The sequence below is a fragment of the Pollicipes pollicipes genome, unplaced genomic scaffold, assembly GCF_011947565.3.
Source record: "Pollicipes pollicipes isolate AB1234 unplaced genomic scaffold, Ppol_2.1 Scaffold_5724;HRSCAF=6776_pilon_pilon_pilon, whole genome shotgun sequence".
Lineage (NCBI taxonomy): Eukaryota > Metazoa > Arthropoda > Thecostraca > Pollicipedomorpha > Pollicipedidae > Pollicipes > Pollicipes pollicipes.
Window position 1 is genome coordinate 25,018,999 of NW_023596746.1, and position 24,821 is coordinate 25,043,819.

The 24,821-nt window shown below is 59.4% G+C and overlaps 1 protein-coding gene across 2 annotated transcripts in view; it reads left to right on the forward strand.

Annotated features, from left to right (window-relative positions):
- The first annotated feature begins 576 nt into the window (after positions 1 to 576).
- Positions 577 to 24,821, forward strand: part of LOC119102558 (dual specificity protein kinase CLK2) — a 43,137-nt gene continuing 18,892 nt past the window's right edge. The window contains exons 1-2 of one of the 2 annotated variants that reach the window (XM_037225947.1): positions 577 to 879; positions 16,500 to 16,650. The gene's annotated coding sequence lies outside the window, so the exon portion shown is untranslated. Of the gene's footprint in view, positions 880 to 12,993; positions 13,011 to 16,499; positions 16,651 to 24,821 lie in introns of those variants that run through there. The other variant, XM_037225948.1, reaches the window with a different exon arrangement.

Below are 24,821 nucleotides of genomic sequence, written 5' to 3' on the forward strand. Positions count from 1 at the left end.
CATCTCGCAGATCCAGCGCGGCGTGGCCGGCCCGGGCCGTGGCGCCTCCGGCAAGCCGCCGCCGCCCGACGCGGCCAGCAAGCCGCCGAGCAGCGCAAGCCTGCGGCCGCCACCCGAGGCGGCGCGCCGGCGCCCGCGGCCGGCGCCCGCCGCCGCCGCTCCGTCGCGCGACTCGCCCCTGTTCCGCACGATCACTGACCTGAGCAATTGCCGCCTCTCCCGGCGCGGCCTGTGCGGCCTGGAGAGCTGCTTCTGCCAGAAGCCGCCGAAGGGCGCCAGCTTCAGCAGCGCAGAGTCGAGCCTGGACGTCAGCGCCGGCCGCTCCTCGGGCGGCGCCAAATCTCTCTTCTCTCGCAGCAGCTCCGGGTACGACTCGCTGCGCTCGCGCAGCGGGCTCGGCAGCGTGCGGGGGTCGGCACGCATTGAGCCGGGCCCGCCGCCGCCCGCCGCCGCACACCGCTCGTCCTGGGCCTCGGACGCCTCGCTCGGCTCGGCCGGCTCCACGGCCCGCACGCCGCGCGAGCTGCTCTGGGCCGAGGGCCAGCTCTGGCGCCGCTGGGACGCCAGCCCACGCCGCGGCGAAGCCAGCCCCCGCCGCTGGGACGCCAGCCCCCGTCGTTGGGACGCCAGCCCCCGTCGCTGGGACGCCAGCCCCCGTCGCTGGGACGCCAGCCCCCGGCGCTGGGACGCGAGCCCCCAGAAGGAGACCCGTTGGCGCGACTCGGTCGCCTCTTGGAAGAACAGCGCACTGTTCTCGTGGCGCCGCCCGTCGGACGGCGAGGCGGCCTGGCCGACGCGTCCGTCCCCGCGTCTCGGCTGCGTCGCCATCACCCGCAGCAACTTCGGCGTCGCCGAGCGCACCACCACGCGCCTGGAGCGGTGAGTGCTCGGCGCTACCAGCGCGCCCGACTCCAGGCCACTGTATTGTCAGACTGGTGGCTGGAAGGTGGGAGGCGCTTTGCTGGGAACAGCCCGCGTGTGTGTATTTGCCTGCAGATCAGGCTGCAAACATCTCAGGGTGTTTGGGCTGGTTCATGAGTGTGGGGTGAGCTGATTTTGAAGTCATTTTCTTCATTGGCACGTCACCGAGATGTAGTTTAGCTTTTGTAATTGATGATTTTTGATGCAGTTGATATTTTGGAGCACTGTATCTGGTTATTCATGTATTCAACGCGACGGTGAAACGTGGCCAGTAATGTTTCAGTGGAGCTATTTCCAAACACGGCATACGAAATAAGTAAATGAGTCACCGGTATCGCCAATCCCAAGTCAGGCCTCACAAGACAGGAAGGAGTGTTGCAACGCTCGAAAACATTCGTCCTACTTGCACAGCGTATTTGAACAACCTCAGCGCGCGCCGTCGGCCGGCGCTGGCGGAAGGGGCCGCCCGATGCTCTTCTCCCCGCCCGCGCCGCGCTGCCCGACCGACCACCTGTGGCGGCGAGCTCTAATGGCCTGGTGACGGCGCGCGCGTCCGGTCAGCAATGCATTGCCCGTGGCACATGCCGTGCCGTGCCGTGCCGACCGTCAGTAACGCCGCGCTCCACGCGTGCCGCACCGGCGTGGAGGCGGTGATAACCGCTCCTCAGCCGCCGTTTGTGGCGGTTGTCGGGCCGAAATAGCCCGGTGAGCGGCGACCAGCAGAGCCGGGAGGGCCATTTGAGCCAGACGTGACCCGCTCCTGCCGGCTGCACCGCCCGGGGCTGCGCCGATGAGCGCTGCAGGGCGGCGTCACAGGCTCACCGCGGCTCCCTGTACACCCCAGCCGACCACCGGCACCGTTAGGCCGGGCTCGACGCGATGCGAACCGAGCGAGCCGCGCGACGCGTCGGAACGAGCGGCGCGGGCGCACCTGCGCCGAGCCGAGCGCCTGTGTATCAGTGACACGGCGCCGATAGCGGCGCACTTGTGTTTGTCGACGGGAATGCGGGGCGGGCTGACTCGGGCCGTCGGCACGCCCTGCTGGTCAGCCCAGATAGCCACCCCTGATAGGCGGGCATGTGGCGGATTCCATCGAGCCGTCTCGGTCCGCTAGATTGGTGCAGCTCGGAGCGATGTGCTCTGCGTGGTGCAGCGCCGAGTGGTGCTGCTCCGAACTGCGCAGTCTTGAGTGGTGCCGCCTTGAAATGTGCAGCCTGCAGTGGTGCACCACTCAGTGGTGCAGCCTGCGGTGATGCCACTCGGTTTGCTGTGGCTCAAAGTGGCATTGCTCACACTGATGCCTTCTCGAACGAGCCAGCTCACGGGGACTCGATCTCCGGATGGGAGTGCTGGAAACGAAAGTTTATAAATCTTGCAAACGACACGAGCGTCCCCAAATCCGCGGCTGATTAGATGTCATCGTCCTATTTTTGACTGACCGTTCGGTGAGCGCCGTCTCAACATCTGCATCGATTCGCATTAAATTTGAAGTGGCGCCCGCACGCCAGCGCCGCCTCATCGATCAGCGGAACGGCCCGGTCCTGCGAGACGGATGCACCACTGTGTCGGTCGGCGTGCTCTCAACCGGCGTCCCCGGTGACAGAGGGCTGAACGAAGTGGCGCCCGCCGGGCTGACGGCGCGGCCCAGAGCGAGAGGTCACGACGAAATCGAGCGGACATGCCGGTTATAATGCTCCGGCTGTGTTTATAGTGTGCTGCTTTCGGTTTTCAAGCCGAGTGATGGGGTATGTTTGCTGTTTGTCATTGGGGCTTTACGACGCACTCAGCTTCTGAGGCTATATGGCGTCGCCTGCCTCTCACCCTGGCAGGAAGGGCGGGCGCCGCGGAGAATCGAACCCCGTACCTCTGGTTTCCCAGACGCGCAGTGGGTAGCGCAGACGCGTTAACCCGGTAATTGAGTATGCAACTGCGGCTGAAGCACTTCCATTTTCCTAAAATATACGTTTTGATGCAGCTCAAACATCGCCTAAGAACATCGCCGATCGCGCTGTCTTCTCGTATCGCAGAATGATTCCGCCGCCTGGAAACAGTCTGCTCTGGTCAATGTTAAACGGTCTCCTCATGCGGCTAGTCGGGCGGCGCCTCGCCAGATCCTTTCGGAAGGATTCCATGACTGCAGATGGTCAGCCGACCAACCCGCTCGGCAGTGTTGTATATCATACTCATGCATGCGGGCCATTATTACGCCACATATCGGCGCCCCCTGACTTTTGGAGGAGAATTGTAAAGCGCATAATTCAAGTCTGAATGGCCTTAAGCACTCTGCCTTTTCCTGCGTTAAGATTACGTCCAACGAGCCAAAGTAGGTCTAATCCACGGAAGGGGAAATGTGCGTCCCCATCGGTTGGCGAGTCTAATTTCTAGGTAAAACCCTCTACAAAACAACCACCGCAGTAACGGTGCTAAACTTAATATTCTTACAGAAAAATAACCAAAGCAGACGCCAAATAGCTAGATAACTAGGCATCATTTAACTTGGGTTCGATACAAATAGCTAGACATTGTGTGGGTAATTGATGACCACCCGGCAGGAATTGAGCCATTCTTCTCGGTGGCGTGGCCGGCCCTGACCCTTCTGACACGGGTCATACATCGGCCGCCGTCCGCCGCCCCGGAGAGGGCGACCGCTGCCGGCCGCCTGGGCGCGTGTCAACGCTCCGGCTCGGCGCACGTACGATCGCGGCCCGCGGCCGAGCGACGCTAAAGGTCGACATAAGCCACGAGCGGCAGCAGTGCCGACCGGCGTCACGTCGATCGCCACGCTGTCGGCTCCTTCAGCCCGACCGTACCTGACCTGTTCGGTGCCGGCGGGTATCGACCCCGTCGGACCGGACGGGCGCAATGCCGTCGCTCGGGGGCATTGTCCTGCGTTGGCCTGTCCCCGCTTCGGTGGCGTGCGCGCCGCACGGCGTGTTTGTACGCGGCGCGCGGGGTCGCGTGCACCAAGGTGGACACTGAATCTGACACGGCACTATCGCGTGGCCTCGCCGCGCTATTTACGAAGCCCGGCCGATCGGAGCGTTTGTCTTGCGTTCTGTTTCCATGGGACATTATGCATGCATTAGCATGCTCAGCGGCGAGCGAGCGCACAGTCTGCCATGCCTCTTCTAACTCACTCATTACCGGTCGCCTACCATGCGCCATCCATCCCCGCGTGTTGCAACGAGCCGTTGTCTGTTTACGGGTCAGCCGTCCCACGCGCGGCGTGTCGCCCGGACAGCGGCACAGCGCCGGCCCGGCCGCCCCCGCCCTCGCCGCCCGCTCCTGCGACCCCGGCTCTGTCGAGAGCGGTCCTCCCCTCCCCTCCGTCCGTGGGGCAGAGCCGGGGCGGGGGCAGGACGCGCGCTGGCGGCGGCACGGCCGGGCTCGATCGCCATGCCCCGCTACGGGAGGCGGTCATCTTCATCTGGGCTGAGGTCGAGATTGACCAGGCACCGACTGATGAGTCGCGGCAGGCACGGCGACGGAGAGAACGGGGGGGGGGGGGGGGGGAAGAGGGACACGGCAGCTGCCGGTGCCGGCCGGTCCCTGCGCCTGCCGAGGAGCGCTGGTGGCCCCGCCGGGTTCCCGGCCCAACCCCCGCGGACACGGCCGGCCCGACATGCCCGCTTACTTAGAGGCAATTATCGGCCGGGATTTTTTGCCCGCCGCTAGAAAACAAGCCCCCCATCAGGCCTGAGTTACGATACAATTGAATGAAGTGCGTCGAGACCAACTCCCAAGAAAAGTGATTTGGTTCAATTGGTTTGTACATTTCGGAACGGAACGTCATTTGTCGGTAGTTAGGTCAAGAGCACCTCTGTCTGCCGTGCACAATGGGACGAATCAGGCCAGCCCATGACTGGTTGACGTCGACAGATAGAGAGAGAGAGAGAGAGAGAGAGAGAGAGAGAGAGAGAGAGAGAGAGAGAGAGAGAGAGAGAGAGAGAGAGAGAGAGAGAGAGAGAGAGAGAGAGAGAGAGAGAGAGAGAGAGAGAGAGGGAGAGAGAGAGGAGAGAGGGAGAGAGAGAGAGAGAGAGAGAGAGAGAGAGAGAGAGAGAGAGAGAGAGAGAGAGAGAGAGAGAGAGAGAGAGAGAGAAGAGAGAGAGAGAGAGAGAGAGAGAGAGAGAGAGAGAGAGAGAGAGGAGAGAGAGAGAGAGAGAGAGACCTGGACAGAAAACGTTGACCGCTGTCACTCATCCGTGAAAAGCACCATCCTGCCGGCAGATGTCAGATTCAACCAGCAGCAGCAGCACCATGATGCTGATTCAACCAGCAGCGCCGCATTTCGTGGCCAATTAATTTCCACCCGCGTGCCTTGTTTTGCCGTCGGTGGCTGCAGCTCTGCCGGAGCCTGGCCGCTGCCGACTCTCCACAGCTCGCCTGGTGTGCTTCCTTCCTGACCTCGCTTCGGAACTGACCTTGCTTCCCTCCAGCCGTCTCGAGCCGGGTCGGGCGACGGTTCCACTTACGCCCGACTGACCGCCGTCTAGTCAGGCCCGGCGCCGTGGTGCTCCTCGGCTGCCGGCCACCGTGCCGCCACCAGGCCCGCACTGCTGGAGGCAGGCGGCGACGGGCTGGCGTGGCAGAGTTGCCAGCACAGCCATGCGTCGGCTGCGAAATGTTAAGATCATCAGAATCTCAATGGTTGTTGGCCAGGCCGCTGCTACACCTCTCAGAACGCATCTGCCCAGTGCGGCCCATGGCCGGCAGCTGTCGGCTTTCTCCCAATGTCGCAGACCGAGTCGGGCTCAGTGGCCAGAGCTCTCGCTCGACGTACTTGGAGGAGTGAGCCGCCCATTTGTCTCCACGTGTAGGCATCCGCCCATTGTGTTTATGGTAATGCACCGAACTGATGAGCCGTGGCGCTTCGCGAACTCCTTTGAAAATCCCCAACCATTTTCGGAAAATGGCTTTGTTTCGAGTAAAGTCTCTTCAGCCTTCGCTGGTGACGAGAGGATTGGCGCTGCTCCCAGGCCAGGGCCTGACCCAGTCGGCCATGATTTGGTGTGGCTCGTGAATCGTGATGGATCTACGCTCTTGTCGGGTCTTACGATGGATCTGCTCCCCTGAATTCGTCTCGCGAAGGATGTATTTTCCTGAACTCATCTCGCGAGGAATTCGCACACTTGATGTGCCCGCGTAACAGAGCTGCAGTCCTGATCAGACCTCGTGGCGGTTCTGCACTCCTGATCAGACCGCGGTTCTCCTGATCTGGCCTCGTGATGATTCTGCACTTCTGATCTGGCCTTGTGGTGGTCCTGCACTCCTGGCGTGGCCTCGCGATGGTTTTTCCCTCCTGGTCTGGTCACGTGGCGGCTCTGCATTCCTGATCTGGCCGCGTGTCGGTCGGTCGCCTGTGCACAGTGTCATGATACCCATATATCCCGGATGCCAGTGGTTGGTAACCCCTTCTCCTTGTCCACTGCCGCCTGCTCCTGAGTTACAGGGATGACTGAACTAACGTCTTCATCAGATATGACCGTCAATGCATCGGTTCGTGGTAATCACCCGTCCGGTCCGGTTCGTGTGGTCTGGTCCGGGTGGTCCGATGTGGATGAATAATTCGCTCATGCCTCCTAGACCTGGCATTCTGAGAAACCGACACGTGGTGGCCCGCGGAGATTATGCTTAAACCGGTAAAATGCTGTAACGCGCTTCAAGCTGCATGACAATCGATTTGGTTTTGGCTACTCTCATTGCTCACCCGCTCTGGGAACTCAGAGAGTCGGCACACGGCCGCCCCCAAAGCATTTCTGTGTGGTGCACAAACAGGTTTGCATCGACGACCCTTCCATCCCTGATCCCACGAATGGTGTTTGTCATTCCATGCGTGGAATATAACACGAAGGGCACCGTTTCTATCACACCAAATTTTCTGCGAACTTCACTTGCGCTTCGCTCTATGGCCTGTGGGCAGATTTCTGCGCGGTCGGGCCGCAGGCAGGACCCTGACCTGCCCGGCGAGGGCTGGACGAAATGGGCTCCAGGCCCGTTGACAGAGCAAACTCTCAGCTTCGGGCAGGGTGGCAGACGCTCCATCTCTCGGGGAATCAGCCCTGTCCTGGCGAGCAAACAATGAGTCTGCTGGGCCTGACAAAGCTGGTACGGTCACCACCGAGAAATGGCGCCAGCCGTCCTGAGCGAGGGAGAACGGCGCTCAGGGTTGCTAAGCGGGCTTCGTTGTGCTGGGTCTGGAGAGAACGGAGACGAGCTTGCGTGGGGGGTGGGGGCTTTGACCTGCAGCCATGACTATGTTGGTCCCAACCCTGTTCGGACCAACGGCCCAGCAGCCCAAATGGGCCATTTGTCAAAGCCTGCCGTCATGGAAGGCAGCCATATTGATTTCCTGTCAAATTTCCGAGAGGACCGGATGCCCCGCGGTCATCCAGCCAATAACTTTGCCCGACAGTGGGGCGCAGTGGCCGAGGTTCCTGTCACATAGTTGGGTGCTGGAGGAGCTCAGGCCAGGCGAGCTTCGTTTCTGCATCGCAGTCATACGGCACCACAACATGGTGGTATTATATAGATTTGCCTAGATTTTCGTGCATCATACGCACGAGATTTCACGCACGGAGAATATCGCATAGAGTTCGATCGCTGTCAAAGACATGTACACGCGTGTTCGTGAAAACAAATCCACATTTCTGCATCAGATTTTGTTGGAATTTTGATTGCATTCTGACTAGTGAATAAAATAGAAGTACATGCTCAGATCGCTCCACTAACAATGTGCTAAAAAATCACGAAGGTGTTGGATTGCAAGAACATTTGCGTCTTTGTTCTTAAATGAGACTTAGAGACAAATAACATTGGGAACATATAACGACTTTTTCTTAAGATCAATTTGTTCACATAGCTGGATGCATTACTGCATAATGACTACCTGCACTACTGATGAAGCTCTGCAAAAACCCTGTTTTCTAAAGACGGTTATCTTCTGTTGCAGTGTACTATTGCCCTATTAGCACCGTACTATTTTTTGCCTTCGTTTGAAAGACGCTTTCCTGACGAGCTTTTTCGTCTTAAAATGTTTTCGCGATCTTCATGGGTCATTACAAATGCAGTGCGCTGCCATAACAAAAATACACCACCAGCAAGGGAGATACAACTTCGGGGTTACGCGCATTCTCGCATTCGCACGTTTCCAAGGTCCTGCTCCACCTCCCATGCCAGAAACGTGGAACCGCACCATGCATTTAAAAGGTGTGCTTGCATGCACAGCTGTATGAATTCCGCAATATTGGATGCAGCCGCTAACAGTATTTTCTGACGTTGTTGCATTTCAGCGCAACAATCTTAAGCCGCATGGTTTCTGAGCTTGCCCTACTAGGTCAGCGATCCCGCAAGTCTGGTTAAAAAACATAGCCCGCTGCCCACGTGCTGCATTTTCTGCCGACGATGATCTCTTGCAGACACAAATCGGATTGGCCCAGAGCTACCTGCCCAGCTTAGCAGGCTGTATACATCCGTAAGTCGGTGGCTGAGATGTGGTTGTAATCTGGCACCATCCCTGGCCCTGGAACGCCGGCGACAGTTGTTATATCACCTGACACGTTTCCTGGTCGCGATTTAAAACGACAGCGGTCCATTTATTGCAACATAATCTCCTCTTTCCCTGAACGCGCTCCGAAGTGACTTAGGTACAGTTCATGTAATCCGAAACCTTCCCGCTCGCGTCGAGCCTGTCGACACGTGCGTGCACTCCCTCCCACGCGCGCCGCTGCCCGTGAGTGCGACACGTGTTGGTCTGACCTCTTCACGTGTCCCGGGTCCCGACAGCGGCCGTTTGCCTCACAACCCACGTGCATTGTCGCCCCGTGCTCTGACGTCCCGTGCGCGCGACCTCCCACGTGGGCTGCCACCCGTCGAGGGGGACGCGCAGCGACCCGACCTCCCACGCGAGGCGCCGGCCGCAGCCGGCCGGCAGGGCCGGGCCGGCCGGCGTTGGATGGCGTGCAGGATCGGGCATGAAGGCCGCCGCATATCAGACACATCTGGGCCGGCCACCGCCCTGCCGAGCAGCGCCGCCGGCCGGCGCTGCGAGCCGGCGGCTGGCCGAGCCCGACGCTTCCTGGAGCGGGCAGCTGCCTCCACGTGCAGCCGGTGGCTGGCCGCGCCTAATGCCTCCTGGAGACGGCAGCTGCCTCCACCTGTTGGTGCCTGCAGCCGGCGGCTGGTCCCGTCTAATGCCTCCAGGAGCCGGCAGCTGCCTCCACCTGCTGGTGCCCGCAGCCGGCGGCTGGCCCCACCCAATGCCTCCTGGAGCCGGCAGCTGCTTCCACCTGTTGGCGCCCGCGGCCGGCGGCTGATCCCGCCCAATGGCTCCTGGAGCCGTCAGCTGCCTCCATCTGCTGGTGCATGCAGACCACGGCTGTCCCCACCCGACGCCTGCTGGACTTTATGGCTTCCTCCACCCCCCTAGGCGTGGAGCCCCGGGTGTCCCTACCAGCTGATTCTTGGAGTCTACAGATGTATCCACCCGGTGCTTCCAAGATTCCGTGGCTGCTTCCACCTGCTGACGCCTGGAGCCCCCGGGTGTCTGTTTCTCCCGGCCGATTCCTGGAGCCCACAGGTGCCCATCGGCTGCCTCTTAGTGCTGCAAAGCTGATGCTGCAGTTTTGGTAACCACCCGGAGCTTCTTATCAGTCGCCGCACTTCTGTCAGAGGGTTATAAATCGCGGGGAGCCTGCCGGGTCTGACCACCAGAGGCTCTTCGCACGCCCTCGGACTGCGACTCCGGTCGTGGCCCTCGGCTGGGTCACCGAGAAGGCCAGTCCCCGGCGGCAGGCTGGGGGCTGGTAACCGCCAGTCCACCTGGATACAGCGGGCAGCGCCTGTCGCCCGGCTCATGGCGGGGCGCGCAAAAACGCCGCCTTCGGCCGGCGGCCGAGTTTTCCTGCTGTCCGGCAGGGCGACCCGTGCATGGCAACAGGTCGCCCGGCTACCGCCGACGCCGAGGAGGGGGCGTCCTCATCAGGGGGCGGGGCGGGGCGTACGGCGATCGGAAGTTATGGCCGCGATCTTCGGACAAATCTTGTCAGGGGATGTTTCAGCTTATCGCTGCGCGGAGAGACAGGTGGTTGATGAGTGTTGCTGCTGTAGGGAGTGGTCGGCACCGCCGTGGAATGAAGCGGCCGACCCGCGGTCGCAGGACTCCGCAGCCGACACGCCAAGGGCGTCGGCTTCCTGTTGTTGATCCTGCAGGTCATGAAGGCCTTTGTTTTATCAGGGACGGTCATGCGAGATCTGAATGTAATTCCAGACGGCATGCCGGCCGGAGCTCCCTGTGACCATTGACGGAGGCATTAGGTGGCGGGGCGGCGCTTTGGCGGCTGCCGATCCCAGCAGTGGCATACCTCGCGGCATGAGAACGGGCGGGACGGCCGGCCGGCGCGCGGTTCCGTGTTTTGATAGCGGCCGGCGGTCGTCCCCTCAGGAACGGCCGACGCTCACGCCTGTGTGTGTGTGTGTGTGTGTGTGTGTGTGTGTGTGTGTGTGTGTGTGTGTGTGTGTGTGTGGTGTGTGTGTGTGTGTGTGTGTGTGTGTGTGTGTGTGCGTGTGTGTGTGTGTGTGTGTGTGTGTGTGTGTGTGTGTGTGTGTGTGTGCTGTTCTTGGCCTGGTGTCGGTGAACCGACCACTGCCTTGTACTTTTGCTCACGTTTTGTACTTTGCCAAGACTCCTTCAATGCAGAACTTTCTGCACGTGAATACTCCTTCAGAACATCGTTTTTGAGTTTGACTGAGCACTCATACAAAGCAAAAAATCAAAGGCGGTCTCAAGGTTTCACCGCTGTATCAATAGCGGTCATTTCCATAATCACGCGGAAGGGTCTGGCTATACTCACGCCCGCCACCTACCTCTCCGATCACGTCCTGCTGCTCGTTTTTTTTTATGGGCGAGCACCACCGATTAGCTGCCCGTAGTGGCCGGGAGCGCCGGCGCCGCCGCTGGTGACCCTGACCCCGACCTGGCCCTCCTCCGGCCCCACAGGCTCGGGTGGGAGGGACGGAGCCGTCCCACCGAGCCCATGTCGGGCCGATATCTAGATCGAAAGGCACACGCCCTCTCGGTGATGCACTCACCTCCCGCAGCGCCACCGGCACCGCACGTGCAGAACGATCATCCAGGGACGCGGAGCTCAGTCACGGAGCCGGCGCTCAGCCTCGGGGAGACCGTGCCGAGTAAGGCCGCCGCCGGGACGGATCCGCTCTGGTCGGATTTACCCGGCCTCCAGCCAGCAGCGGTGGCCGCTGTCCCCGGCTGTACGGCGGCGAGCATCGGTCTCTGCCGGCCGCTCTGCAGCGGTCAGGTGATAACCTTGGCTGGATGGGAGCGGTCGGGTGCCGTCGCTTTGGTTCGATTGGTTCCAGTCTCACTGCGGCAGCGCAGGACCCCGCGGCCCAGGCGTCCGCTTGCTGCAGCATTAAACCAACACGCGCGCGGCCGCCCGATCGGTCCCGGCGTTTCAGCGCCACCGCGTCCGTCCGGACGTCCCCGTCCGTGGCGTTGGCGCTGCTCGGGAGCCGATCCGGGTCGCCGGCCGTTCTCACGCCTATCCGTCCGGACCAGGCGACACCTACGCTGTGAGTCACTCGCCGCGCTGGAATTTATCGTTATGGCTGGCGTTGAACGGGCGCGCACCAGACGCTGGGATGGGCGCGCCGCTGTCAACTCGGAGCAGCAGCAGCCGTTGGCGTCCGGTCATCTTCAGTTTAAATCCAGAGGCGTTCGAACGGCGCCGGCCACGCGCCATGTTTGGGGGCTCGCTGCTGGCTGGACGTCCCCCGCGCCGGTTCTGCGCCGCATTAACGACCGCGCGGATGAGGTCACCCCCACTAAATTGCCCCGGGCAAATTGGCAGCGCTGTAATCCAGTAGCGCCGGAGTGCAGATGAAGCGTCATCCCGTTATCTCTCTCTGGAATGGTAAACACAGCGCCGGATAATGCTACTTAAACACGGCGAACGTAATTAAGCCGGGAGGAAGATATGCAGAACAACTATGCCGCCTGCTACTGCTATAAGCGGCCTGCTTAATCATCACGATTGATAGCCGCTGGTTCAATTATAAGCCTGCGCAGCTGCTCGAGGATCACGAGGATTATTTGAGGAGAATTGCGTCCGCGCTATGAGTTATTGCCTCTGGAGGTGGTAACTCAGACGCGGCACAGCGGGACAAATGATGCGGTTAATCCTCAGAACATGCCTCGTTCCATTTCCCAGAGGAGCCCTCTTGCTGACGGTAAGGCGGAAACGCCCACCACACATAGACTGAGACGAAAACTAAAGGCTGCTGTTGATAATAGCAACTTTACCAATTACAGGGAGCGAAAGTTTTGCGTCTTCAGAACTTGCGGACGTTTCGTCGTGATCTTAAGCGGTGTTAGCAGCGATACACTCGCAACGCGAGAACGTATCCAACTTGGGATTTTCTCATGCAATATGTAGCAACATTGCCCAGGGGACCGGAGCCGCCGCCGCGAGTCAGCTCTGCCATCTGCACCACTCTGCCAGTCCGCAGCCGGAGCGGGGCTGCTCTGCCTGACACGCGCTCACTCGTCGGCTGCAGGGTGTCACGCCTGACTCCAGCCTTCCGCAGACCATGTGGCACCATACGTGAGAGCCTGCCCGGTCCGTGCACGGGCGGCTCACCCCGGCGCCCTCACGCCCTCCCCTCCCCTCCAGCTCGGCCGTGAGCGCCCCTCCGTCGTGACGTCAGGCCGGCGGTGACGGCGAGCGGCCGTGACCGGTTCGTGCCGCCTGCGGGCCGGCCCGGCGCGCCCTCGCTGCGCCTGAATCGGCCACAGGTGGCGCACCAGCTGACCCGACGTCAGCTGACCCCCCTGGCGCCGCTGCCATGCCGTCGGTGCAGCGACGTCGGCGGTGCACGCGAGCGTCCCCCTCGGAGGCGGCGGCGACACACGGCCGGCGCCGGCCGGCCGCGGCAGTGGGACCGGTCCATGCGCGGCGGCAGGGCGCCGCGTGCTCGCCGCCCGTCCGCATGTGCTGCGTGCGGCAGCGGCGCTGCCAGCGGCGCCGCCGCCCCTCGCCCGTGCTGCTGCGCTTCTTCGTGGCCTCGAGGTTCAGGTGACCGGGTCGCGCCGGGGTCGCGCCGGGTCACGGGCAGACGCTGACCCCCCCCCCCCCGCTGTGGGGACGTCGTCCCGTGCGGGGTGGTGCGTGTGGGGTGGTGCCTCAGCAGTCAGGTGATGTCATCCGGTGTCGTGTTCATGTTTGGGCGCAGCTAGTGACGACGTGTCCCCCGTCCACCAGAAACATGTGCACTGTCTTGCGATGGTTGTGGGGTGCATTTGGTGCACAGACAGGCTGTAGAGCTCGCACAGTAAACATGATGTTGGGACGTCCTGTTGTGAGTCTTGTGAGCTCGCGTTTCTCGCCTCCGTTTGGCTAGGAAAGCCCACAGCTCACCTTTCTCAGTGTGACCACCTTTCCCAGCCTCGGATCAGCCCTCCCGCTGATCCGATCCGATCCGATCTGATCTCCGTCTCCGACCCGGCCGGTGAGGCGTGTGATCCGCTCGTCTGGATTATGCACGGCACACACTGAGACGGCTCGGCATTCTCATGTCGCGCTGCAGGCCGGCTGTCCGCCTGCATTGCGGCTGTTGAGAGCGCCCGGCAGACGGCGAGCCGGCCGGGTTCGGTCGGGGCCCGCCGCCTGGCCGGCACGGCGCGGCCGGCCGCGATAGCCCAGTATAGCCGCTCAGCTAGATGGGATTTTCACATTTCGCCAACGCAGGGCGAGTGGCACGCTAATGTGATGGTATTCAACCTGACATGTGCACTACTGGAACTATTTATAGTTTCATTGAAATAGTGTTCCGTGAATACATCGCCACCAAAGATGGTAGGCCAAAGTCGATCCGCTCGTCACGCAGAAGGCTTAAGATGTCGTCTGTCGCGTGTCTCGAGCGAGATGTTGAGGCACAATAACGGTACATCGATGCATATTTTACAAATCAATCATCCATGGATGAGGAGATTGGTTAGCTGTAGACGTTTGAGATTCACTAAAGGATACTCCATGACGTTCGTCCATGGCGCCCCGAAGCTTATTTTCAGCCCATCGCATGGAAAACTCAACATCTAATCCATACAGGATCGGCCCGGCAGCACTCTGTCACTTGGAACGTGCCGTTGCCTACACCATTTGAAGCCCATCTGCTCCGGGGCACACGCTCATTTCGGGCGAATTTATTGGGGCTGGCTAGCCCAGCTGTCCGAGTCTTAAATGGAGTGTCCCACGTTTGTGTGAGGGTTTGAACTGAAATAGCCATCTTGAAGATCATTCGGTGCAGTTCACAGCCCTGCCCTTCTCAAGACCGAAATCTTTCTAGTTTCTGAGCAACACGCCCGCGACGATGTGTAGGCTTTTGCGGGGAGACTATTTTAAGGTCACTCAGGCATTCATGACGCCAAAATAACGTGATTCGAATCCTGTCACTGTCTTCACTGGTTATGCGGCGATCAAGGCCAAGAATAATATAATTGCCGAGTCGTTCATATTTGGCGTTCGTGAGCACGATCTCCAAATACAACGATCGTTGATTGGCCCTGAATCAATGCTGTGCAAGGTACGATGCCGTAGTCAAGCAATGACGCATTGCGGAGCATATGTACCGCACATAGAAATTGTGTTTTCTTCAGCAGCCTTTGCCACTTAAAAGCATGCCAATAGTTATAAGTGAACTTTTTTCATCATATATGATGCTTGCTTTAATATCTTCCAATGTGAAACATTCCCTTTAAACGTTGACAGCTGCTGAACAGAACCGTTAAAGCGTGAGCTATCGAAGGCCGAAGTTAAGCCATTTTTGCGCCAGCCTCACCGGGCCCATCTTGAGGTGACTCCGCAAGCCTGGGAACTGATCCAACAAATCTAGGCCGCGGCGTTCTGCCGGTTTGGAAACGACACGAACTCGCGTGTCACACGTTACGCGCGCCGGCGATCGGGCGAACTGGACCGAGATGTATCGACCAGGCCCGGCCCAGAACACTTTCCGTTTGCAGTCCAGCGTCGCTCGCCGAGCGCACCAGCGCTTCCTACCGGCTGCAGCGTCCATGGAGTATATGGAGCACCCGCCAGGAGGCCATGCCCGCGATGGTGACCAGCCCGTATATCAAGGCTGCAGAGACACCTGATACAGCGCCGAGTCGCCAGCGGTTGGCCAGTGATGGACGGTGTGCCAGTGGTCCTCGTCTCTCATCGCGGCGCCCGCGCGGCGTCCCCTGACAGGGACAGGTGGGGCCGGCCGGCGGGCCGGCACGACACCGCTGTCCGGACACTAAGCGTGTCAGGGTCGCGCCGGAGCCGGACCTCCAGCCCCGCGGGCGCGCCGGGGCAGCCGCAGCCGCAGGCGCCACTCCTGATTTACCGGGTCCGTGACGGCCGCCGCCGCGGCCAGCGCGCGCGCCGCTGGGGCTGCCGCGCGGCGGCCTTGGGCGGCCGGTGGCGGCGGACGCCACCGCCGGCCGGCAGTTATGGACAGAGATGACCTGTATCGATAACTCGCTGCTGCTGCGGTTCCGGCCGGCCACGGTCGCGGTAGTTCGCCATGACGGCTTCGCGACCGCTCGGAGGGTGGGAAGTGGTCAGTCGGAAGAGGTGGCGGCGTTGCGGTGCCTGTGCGGCTCTGAGACTGAGGCCGCATTGATTTGTGGACCACGATTGTGCGATGGAACAAACAAACGACTGAAGTCATATTAAAAGCGATGCGTATCTTTGCTTTATGCACATGAGTGCCAGGCACGATCAGCCCCACCCATGGCTCAGTACCCCAACCTGACCCCCTGCCCCTCCCGTCAGTCCGGAGTGGTAAGATCAACCCCACCCATAGCTCAGTAGCCCCTGCTGACCGCCTGCCTTGTCCGTTAACCCGGAGGATCAGCCTCACCCATGGCTCAGTAGCCCTGCTGACCCCCTGCCCTCCCGTCAGCCCGGGTACGATCAGTCCCACCCATGGCTCAGTAGCCCTGCTGACCCCCTGCCCTCCCGTCAGCCCGGGTACGATCAGTCCCACCCATGGCTCAGTAGCCCTGCTGACCCCCTGCCCCTCCCGTCAGCCCGGGTACGATCAGTCCCACCCATGGCTCAGTAGCCCTGCTGACCCCCTGCCCTCCCGTCAGCCCGGGTACGATCAGTCCCACCCATGGCTCAGTAGCCCTGCTGACCCCCTGCCCTCCCGTCAGCCCGGGTACGATCAGTCCCACCCATGGCTCAGTAGCCCTGCTGACCCCCTGCCCTCCCGTCAGCCCGGGTACGATCAGTCCCACCCATGGCTCAGTAGCCCTGCTGACCCCCTGCCCCTCCCGTCAGCCCGGGTACGATCAGTCCCACCCATGGCTCAGTAGCCCTGCTGACCCCCTGCCCCTCCCGTCAGCCCGGGTACGATCAGTCCCACCCATGGCTCAGCAGCCCTGCTGACCCCCTGCCCTCCCGTCAGCCCGGGTACGATCAGTCCCACCCATGGCTCAGTAGCCCTGCTGACCCCCTGCCCTCCCGTCAGCCCGGGTACGATCAGTCCCACCCATGGCTGACCCCCTGCCCTCCCGTCAGCCCGGAGCGGTACGAGCAGTCCCGCCGGCCGTCCAGTGATGTGCCGCCACGCGCCGGCCGGCGTCGCCACTCCTCCAGCCCGTCGTCGTCGACGCGTCGGAATCGGCACAAGCTCAGCCACCGACTCACTGGCGACAGCTACGGTAGTCAGGTGAGCGGAGCCTGTCGACACGAGCTCAGACCGTCACGACGTAACGACAGCTTCACAAGCCAGGTGAGAGCAGCCGGTCCACACAAGCATAGCCACCGACTCGAGATGACAGCGACGGCCGTCAGGTCAGTGTAAAACATTTTTCCAGCTTGTTTCATCAGCTAAAGCATGCCTAGCTCGGTGGCCCTTGGCTCAGCAGAAGCTGCAGCAGCTGGGTTCGGGGTGCGTTGGGCTAACCACACCATCTCGAAAAGCCGCCTCGAGGCGACGAGCTTGTGAAGTGACGAGCCCATCCATCAAGTCACGCGAGCCTCGCATCACTTCCGGCCCAGCGAGCGGACGCGGCTCGTGCCGCCTTCGCCTCGGAGCGTCCGGCAGACGCTAGTTCCGCACTCGGGTCGTCCAGACTGAGGGAGGGCAGGGTTAGGGCGGAGACCGCCGCCCACGCGCCGGGAAGTGGCCGGCCGGGCGGCACCAGCCGCCCTGGAGGCCACCTCGCCGTGCTCTGGCCCCGCGGACGGCCGAGCCGGCAACGCGGCAGCGCGGAAACGTCCTTCGCCGCACAGACCCGCGCTGTCTCACAGACGGTGAAGCGGGCAGGGCAAAAACCGCCGCTCATTGGCCCGCACGCCCGTCGCTCGTTCCGAGGGAGGAGTACGATGCGTGTTGGTGGCTGCGTGGTGGCGGGCGAGCGGCAATTTCGCTCGGACCTGTGAAGGGCTTTGATTCGCCGACGCCCCCCAAGGTCTGCCGCGGAGACGCCGCTGCCCCTGCAGCTGGCGATCGTCGCCGGCTGTTCTCAGCGCCTCGTCACCGGCATGCGCCCGCCCCAGCTGCCGCAGAACTCAAAAGCCGCCTCCGCACACCGCACGCCCAGCAAACTTTGCGGCCTCTCGACCGACAGCGACGCGTGGCGGCGCGCCATCAGCGCGGCCCAAGCACCGGCCGGAGCGGCCCGGCCGCCGCCGGCGCTCGTTGCGGAGCCGGCCGCCGGCAGATGATCCCGCCCGCCACGACCACCGCTAACCCTTTACAGCCGGAGGCGCAGCGCGGCAGCCTCCAAATGAGTCGAGCCGCGGCTCGGCGGCGGCTCAGCGGCTCGACGGCGGCTTAGCGGCTCGACAGCTCGACAGTTCGGCGGCTCGACGGCGCGTTCTGCGAACCCGGCGTCCGCCCAGCAGGCCGCGGTCTCGTCTGGTCCTAATCATCTTCCCCGGCGGCGCGCTGTCGGCGCCGCGGGAGGACGGCTGCCGGCGGCGACGGCCGGAGCGGGCCGGGCGCCGTAGCTCAGCGGCGTACAGTGCTTGGCTGATTGTAGACGCGAGGGTGTGTGGGTTTGAGACTGCCTGCCGGCTGCGTTTCCGCGCCCATGCTGCTAGCGGTGGAAAGGTTGGAACGCCAGTAAGATGAACCGTTACGAGCGTCGTAAGACGGCACTGGTCTCCGCTGTGTCCAGGCGCTAAGGCCGTCCGCCCGACCGTGGCCTGTCAGGAGGCGGCCGCCGCCGGCAGCGGGGGGGAGGGGGGGGGGGGGAGAAAATGTGTGGTGACTCACACCGGCAGCACCCCGGCCCTTTACGGGAGTCGTCCCGGTCGTCATATCGTGAACATCGGGCGCGCGCGGCTCGTGATGCGGATTGGCCCTTGCAGCGGGCTGAAGGGCGCGGTCGGTCACGCCGGCACGGCACCCCTTCTGCACGGACTCCCTTTCAGCTGACGCTCTGCCCCTCCCGCCTCCCGGACACGTTATCTCTCACTCTCTCTTTATAATGTTTTCCCTTTCATTCTCTCTCTCTCTCTCTCTCTCTCTCTCTCTCTCTCTCTCTCTCTCTCTCTCTCTCTCTCTCTCTCCTCTTCTCTCTCTCTCTCTCTCTCTACTCTCTCTCTCTCTCTCTCTCTCTCTCTCTCTCTCTCTCTCTCTCTCTCTCTCTCTCTCTCTCTCTCTCTCTCTCCTCTCTCTCCTCTCTCTCTCTCCTTCATCTCTCTCTTCTCTACTCTCTCTCTCTCTCTCCTCTCTCTCTCTCCTCTCTCTCTCTCTCCTCTCTCTATCTCTCTCTCTCTCTCTTCTCTCTCTTCTCTCTCTTCTCTCTCTCTCTCTCTCTCCTCTCTCTCTCTCTCTCTCTCTCTCTCTCTCCTCTCTCTCCTCTCTCTCTCTCTCTCTCTCTCTCTCTCTCTCTCTCTCTCTCTCTCTCTCTCTCTCTCTCTCTCCTCTCTCTCTCTCTCTCTCTCTCTCTCTCTCTCTCTCTCTCTCTCTCTCTCTCTCTCTCTCTCTCTCTCTCTCTCTCTCTCTCTCTCTCTTCCTAAATCCCCCGCATAAATGCTTTTCTATCCCCATTACATTTATGAGTCCTTTCTCATCCCAAAAAGGGTCAGAATCATCCCAAAAAGGGTCAGAAAATAGTGCTGGCTGATCAACTTTGCAATATGCTTATGTCATGTGGCGTTGGCTTCCATATCACACAATCTTTTGACAATGTTCCAGAAAGATTGTTGATTCAAAAAATTTTCGGCACGATTGAGTCTTAGATCGTGGGAGATGCCGTGCCCAATTCTGACCACAAGCACAGATCCTTCCTGAGTTTTTGGCACTCAGACACGAGCATGCCGGGAATCACCGCTAGTATCCCCAAGAGCCCCTTCGTCTGAATTGAGGCTGGTCTGTGAGAGGCTCCCGGCCATCAGGCGTGAGCGATTGTCCGTCAGAGTGTGGCTCGCCCCTAACCCGCCGTCAGGAAGCAATCTGTCCCATGCCGGACCAGGAAGTGTCTATCCCCACACGTCCGCCTGGCAGATCCGGTGCCTCCCGCCCTTATTTGGCGCGGTCGGACCGCTGTCTTCTCTCCAAACAAGGGAGGAGTGTGCCGCCCGAGGACTAGCCGCTCCCAGCCAGCAGGGTGCGGAGGGCTGGCCGCTCTCAGTCAGCAGTCAGCAGGGTGCTGAGGACTGGCCGCTCCCAGCCAGCAGGGTGCGGAGGGCTGGCCGCTCTCAGCCAGTAGTCAGCAGGGTGCTGAGGACTGGCCGCTCCCAGCCAGCAGGGTGCTGAGGACTGGCCGCTCCCAGCCAGCAGTCAGCAGGGCGCTGAGGACTGGCCGCTCCCAGCCAGCAGGGTGCGGAGGGCTGGCCGCTCTCAGTCAGCAGTCAGCAGGGTGCGGAGGGCTGGCCGCTCTCAGTCAGCAGTCAGCAGGGTGCTGAGGACTGGCCGCTCCCAGCCAGCATGGTGCTGAGGACTGGCCGCTCCCAGGCAGCAGGGTGCGGAGGGCTGGCCACCCTCAGCCAGCAGTCAGCAGGGTGCGGAGGACTGGCCGCTCCCAGGCAGTAGGGTGCGGAGGGCTGGCCGCTCTCAGTCAGCAGGGTGCCGAAGACTGGCCACTCCCAGCTAGCAGGGTGCCAGGGACTGGCCACTCCCAGCTAGCAGGGTGCCAGCGACTGGCCACTCCCAGCTAGCAGGGTGCCAGGGACTGGCCACTCCCAGCTAGCAGGGTGCCGAGGACTGACCACTCCCAGCTAGCAGGGTGCCGAGGACTGACCACTCCCAGCTAGCAGGGTGCTGAGGACTGGCCACTCGCAGCCATCAGGGTGAAGAGGTGCCTACCGCCGTCCAACTGTCGATCGCGTCGATATGTCGGCCAGACAGACAGCATAGACCGCCGGCACGGAGCGACTCGTCGGCACGCTCATTGTGAATCGAAGTTTCTCCATCTTATTCGAAAACCGCCGAAGGGAGGTTGCCGAGCATGATTATGCTGTACCCACCGTAGGTGTATCTGTCATTCTGTCCTCACGCTCACTTTAACCTTCATCCTCGCGACGCCACGTTTGTCCGGGACAAGTTAAATGCACCAGCCACGAGTGGGCTCGAACGTCCCCTGGCGGGGCCCCGTTCAAACCCCAAGCACCCGCCACATTTAGCGGTCCTTATGCTGGCTAAGTCTCGGCAGATGGGCTCGCAGGTGCATATAGTTTAAAGCCAAGACTGATCACTCTCACTCATAACAAAGTCTTGAAATGGTCATTACTGGCCGAAAGGGCTCTAATCCAAACGAAACCACAAAGTAGTTTACACTCGCTCTAATGTCATCTGCCAGCATGCCACTCTGATCAGTTCATACTACTGTCAGGTGTACCTGTGTTTCTGCGGCAACAAGCCTCACTCAATCGATCAATGAGCAATGTGCGGATAGACGACGCAATTTCACCGCTCCTCCCCTCAACACCTGGCGTCAAATGTTTCAACTATATAGTGCCTGGCGAAAACCGATAGATGTCAGGAGTGTCGCGTCGGTGCCGATGGGCCATATCACGCGCACGGTATGGGTGGCAGGTGACCGGGTCTGCCCCCCCCGCCCCCCCCCCCCCCCCCCCAGGCCGCCAGTTCCGATCGATCTAAATATAGATGTGGCCGGCGCAGTCCGAGGCTCAGTTTCTGGGGTGCGCCAAAACGTTGCTCTGAAAGATGTCCCATATTTTGCAACACTCCACGCACGAGCTCTTGAGAACAGCCACAACCGATGTCGTGTCATTAGGGCTGTTGTATGCATGTGTGAACATATTTAAAGCGCTTCCTTAACCAGTCCTGGTGAATTCAACGGACTCAGAAGCGCCCGTGATCACAAGACGGTAGAAAGAGATGTTTTACGGTTTGAACGTTGTGCTAAACCATTCTAAGCTGATTTCGGTCAGTATAATTCCGAACTTATTCCATCCTAAGTTGGATCCACCCGTGAAGACGAGCAAATGCACAACTTTTATTTTTGTCCCGGGCCGCTACACAAATCATAACTCTCAGCTTAACCAGCGATTGGGGTCGATTACGCTTAAAGCGTGAACCGTGCTTCCATTACCCGCTACCAGGTCCACGACTCACTTTCTCTTCGCTTACCTTCCCCGCCCTCGCTGACCAACGCGAAGCATTGAACTGTCTTCGGTTGCAGAATCTTGTTATCCTTGGCTTTTTAAGCCGGCCAGCGCCGGTGCTGTATATTTGCACGAGCACGGCAGCCAAACAAGGCACCTGCCCGGTGACAGCATCGCAACGCTGCAGCCCGCGCGAGGTCATGGCGGGTCCCCGGGCTGGGTCCCCCGTGACGCAATGTTGTCTTTGGCCACGGGACGAGCCAGCGCTATCGTCCGTACAATAACACACCCACACCATGGCCGTTATAAAGCCATATTAGGTCCATCTGCCGACGCCGCCACTTGATTGATAAAAATGAGGGTCGTGCACTGGTCAGCGTCATCTGCAAGTCACGGCCCCGGCGTTCGCCAATCACCACGCCGGCGGGGATGAAAATGCAGTGTGTTGATTATCACGCCCGATTGGTTTGCTGTCGATGAGGTGCTAATAAAATAGCACGAACAACTGCGCTATCTGATTAAGGTTGCGGACAAAAGCACGTTCAGAAAAATATTGCATGACACTTGTTCGTAGGAAGAAGCTCGTATGCCTACTGTTCCTCAGTGTAAAGTATGCAGGTCATAAAATTCATAACGGCAAAAGTCCACACTGGAAAAGCACGCATAAAGATTGCTTGGTAGATTGATCATCAGGAGGAAGTCCATAACGAAACTGTTCGTGGCAGTAAAAGTTGGTATGGAAAAAGTTCATAAGCAATGGTTTGCGCGCAAATGTTCGGGCCCAAATGTCGGTCAAGAATAACGTTTGTTTTAAAAGAATACGTAATCAAAGACTGATCTTTGGATATCTGATATAAATGCACACGGCTGGTACGCAAAAGTGTGTCAGGGATGATGTTCGTTTGACAACAGTGTGCATGCAAAACTTCGGATGCAGATGTGCACGTTGGAATGCAGATCTTGGTCCCTCGTGCCGGATCTCGGATAAAGCACCGCTTTGAAGGTCATCACATCTGGTGTACGGATGGCGGTGGGCGACGGCAACTGCGTACTTCAGGTTAAATCTTTGGCCTAGTCCAGCTCTTCATGCCATGAAATTAAAGGCCTTTCGGCGGCCGCCAAACGAGTACTATCAATGAGAGCAGTGCGACATGAACTCGGGATGGAAGTGGCCGGAGGTAAGAAAATTATTTTAGAGAAATGTCCACCGCAGAGCACCCGCCGTGCTTTTGTCTAACCAATTTTATCCTTTACAAACGTTTGCGTGCATTGAGATACTTTCAAACTATTGCATGCGAACTTTACGTATACTAATTTTTTCATGCGAAGTTTTGTCTTGACGAGCATTTTCCGTACGTACTTTATGGCATGCAAACATTCGCTTACGAACTTCTGCCATAGGACTTTTTGCCTACGTACTTCTGTCATACGAGCTTTCCATCCTAACGCACACTTGCGTACGAGCAATTGCGTGCATAGTTTAGGCATACGTACTTCCTCCATACGTAATTTTATCCTATAGCCATCAAATGCCGACATCCCTTACCGAGCTGTCGTCGGGACCTAGTGCAGCTGATCTCAACTGGTTACTGACTGGACGATGATTGGCAGCTCCACATCGCCCCGAGGAAAGCCACGTTTGGGCTCCTGCCATCCTATCAGCAATGGCGTACGAGTTGCAGCATGGGCAATTTGCATAAGGTGGCAGATATGGGTCGAGTGGTCGAGCAGCCATGCGACTCGAAAGCAACTTTTCAACGTCGGTAAATGCGTGTTGCAAAGTTGTGATGTGGTGAGAGATTGGCGGCAATGTTCCGCAAAGGTCCGGTCTCCCCGGTCGCTGTCGGGTTTTCGTCACCGAATAAGACCGCGGCACGTTCGCGTCTCGAGTGCTCGCCCGCCTATTTTATCGCCAATTCCACGGGTTCCCTAGCGCAGCTGTACGGAAGCGTTGGCCACACGTTTTATAGCTGCCCTTTGACAGCCAGAGTTCGGCCGCTTGACGACCCACTGTGGTGAAGTTCGACCGGAAGGAAAGTCGGGCAAAATGGATACAAGGGCTGCCAACATGCAAACTTCGCTCAGTAGAGGACACCGGCGACGCGAGTTCAGATCCTGGCATACTCTGACACAAACAGCCTTCATTTTGGGACGTGTAGGAGATGGACTCGTAGGGGAGTGTTGAATGCATCCGAGGAAAGGTGGCGGTTCGCATTATTCGGCCGCTTCTACGCAATCAAGAGCAAGATCGACGGAAAAGGTGTGACAATGTTGCAGTCGTTCCCGCTGACAGGGAAGAACGTTTTAGCTGTTAAGCTCACCCTAAACAAGCATTTGGACAGCGCGGCTCACGGGATGGCAAGCTCCATCCGAGGTCAGCTGGAGGACAGCTCGCTAAAATCAACGGTCCGTTGTTTCCGCTCACAGGCGACATATGGTCTCCCTGCTCACCGCAAAACCGGCCATTTTATGTCAAAACACATTCACTGAGCTCATTCTACATTTACCCATCTTTCTTTCCAAGAATATTTCCTACGGCTTTATTTCAAACCCCTGCACGTGTAAATAGTTTGATTGCTGTAGGAAATGTCTCGATCATTGCTCTCAGTAATCTAGACTCATTCTTCAACTCCTGACTGGTCCGCTTCGGTAGGTTTCATCAGAACTCTTTACAATGCAAAGACATGCACACCACATTTCATTTAGAGATCACCCTCAATATCAATTGTTTATGGCGCCAATATGACTATCTTCCTCTGCGATAAGCGATAGGTGTGCTAGAGCGCGGAACACTAACAGAGCGCGTATCAATTTCTTAGTCGGCGATTTCATGCTGATTTAGCGTCACAAGCTGCGTCATTTCGACGATGGTAAACGACCGCCGTCTGCAGATGTTAATGCCGGAAGCACACTTGAGCGTACAATTTATGTGCAGCGCATTGATTCTTGATTGCATTCTGTCTGACGCCTCATTCAGTCCGTTATTTACGCGTTGGCGTCATGGCCTTCGGGTGAATGGCTTCCCATTTCACACTCGTCATACCGGACGCCATCCTCGCTGCAGGACGCGGTATTTTGAGCCGTGGAGTGAATGGGTCTAATCATTGAGAGACGTGTAGTCAGGGGCGTTACCATGCACTTCATCAGGTATAAATCACGCTGAATACTCTCACTACAAAGAAGGTTTAATCTGCGCTCCCAGAAAGGAGTACGCATGCTAAATGGTTGAATCGCACAACTAAATATCCGGGTGCTAGTTGAAATCACTGATCAAATATTTCCTTAGTACAGGCACCTTGCTGCATTTTGCTTTCTCAG